Source organism: Chrysochloris asiatica, unplaced genomic scaffold (assembly GCF_000296735.1).
Source record: "Chrysochloris asiatica unplaced genomic scaffold, ChrAsi1.0 scaffold00265, whole genome shotgun sequence".
In the NCBI taxonomy this organism is placed as follows: domain Eukaryota; kingdom Metazoa; phylum Chordata; class Mammalia; order Afrosoricida; family Chrysochloridae; genus Chrysochloris; species Chrysochloris asiatica.
Genome location: NW_006408783.1, coordinates 832,653 through 834,568, shown reverse-complemented (window position 1 = coordinate 834,568; position 1,916 = coordinate 832,653). Strand labels below are relative to the sequence as shown.

The 1,916-nt window shown below is 37.2% G+C and overlaps 1 protein-coding gene across 1 annotated transcript in view; it reads right to left on the bottom strand.

Annotated features, from left to right (window-relative positions):
- The window catches only part of TRIM67 (tripartite motif containing 67), a 92,152-nt gene that overhangs the window by 51,794 nt on the left and 38,442 nt on the right, over positions 1 to 1,916 (bottom strand). The gene's annotated exons all lie outside the window — the stretch shown is intronic.

The window sequence follows — 1,916 nt, the reverse complement described above, 5'->3', positions numbered from 1 at the left end:
TCTCTGTCAGTGTATGATTGTAGCCGTTTCTGTATTACCTTTAGTAAAACTTTATTCACATGGGATATCAAAGAGATTGTCTGATGATTTCTGCATTCTGTTGGGTCACCTCTCTTTGGACTGGGCACAGTCTTTCAATCAGTTGGCCAGATAGTTATCTTCCAAATTTCTTGGCAGAGATGAGTGAGTGCCTCCTGTGCTGCCTCACTTTCTTGGAAGATTTCAATTTTTATTCCATCAATTCCAGGCTCCTTGTTCTTTGCTAATTCCTTCAATGCACTTTGGACTTCTTCCTTCAGTATCATTGGCTCTTGATCATATGTTACCTCTTGAAACGGTTGAATATCAACCATTTCCTTTTGGTCTAGAGATTCTGTGTATTCCTTCCAACTTCTTTTGATGCTTTCTGCATCATTCAATAATTTGCCCAGAGAATCTTTCAATAACTAAAGTCGAGGCTTGAATTTTTTTCTTCAGTTCCTCCAGCTTGAAAAATGCTGAGCGTGTTCCTCATTTTTGGTTTTCTGATCCCAGATCTTTGCACATTTTGTTGCAATATTTGGCTTTATCTTCTCGAGCTGATCTTTGAAATTTTCTGTTCAGCTCTTGTACCTCCTCATCTCTTCCATTTGCTTTAGCATTTCTATGTTGGAGATGTACATGGTATGAGGTAAATGGAGGTGTGAGGTAAAGGTCTTGTTTCAGTCTTTTGCATATCGATTTCCAGTTCCCCAGCACCATGTGTTGAAGAGATTATGTCTTCCCCATACAATGTACTTTGGCCCTTTGTCAAAGATCAGTTGGCTGTATGTGGATGGGTTAATTTCTAGATTCTCAATTCTGTTCCATTGTATCTATGTATCTTTCATTGTACCAATACCAGGTTGTTTTGACCACTGTAGTCATGTGTGGTTATGAATTGGGCTGTGAATCTTAAGGTCAGCAGTTTGAAACTACCAGCTCTTCTGTGGGAGAAAGATGAGGCGTTCTGCTCCTGTAAAGATTTACAGCCTCGGAAACCCTGTACAGGGTCACTATGTGTCAGAACCGACTCCACAGCATATAACCACCACCAGCAGCCATGTAGTAAATTTTGAAATCAGAGAGTTAGAAGCCTCCAACTTTGTTCTTCTTAAGCAGTGTTTTACTTATACTGGGTCTCTTTCCTTTCCATATAAAGTTTGTCATTGTTTTGTCCATCTCTCTAAAGAATATCATTGGAATCTGGATTGGGATTGCATTATATGTGTAGATTGCTTTGGGTAGTATTTATATTTTCACAATGTTAAATCTTCCTATCCAGGAGCATGATACATTCTTCCATTTTTGTAAGTCTCTTTTGGTTTCTTGTAGTAGTGTTTTGTAATTTTCTTTGAATAGGTCCTTTGTTTCTCTGGTTAGATTTCTTCCTAAATATTTCATCCTTAGGATGGCTATTGTAAATGGTATTGCTTTCCTAATTTCCTTTTCAGTGTTGCCATTATTAGTATAGATGCCATATTAGTATAGATTTTTGTATGTTGATCTTGTACCCTACCACTTTGCCAAATCTTCCAATGAGTTCCAGTAGTATTTTTTTGCTGAGTTTTTGGGGTTTTCTATGTATAAGATCTAATCATCTGAGACAGTCTCTTTAACAAATGGTGCTAGCAGAACTGGAAAACGATATGTAAAAGACTGAGACAAGATCTCACACCCTTTGCCTCACACCCTATACAAAAATGAACTCAACATGGATTAAAGATCTAAATGTGAATCCTAAAATTATGAAGATCATTAATAAAGACATAGGGATGAATGTGAGGGCACTAATTCAGGGAATATTCAGACTGCCACACATTTTGAAAAATACACAAACAAAAATAGACAAAATAGACGAGTGTGACATACTAAAAATTAACAACTTGTGTGCATCA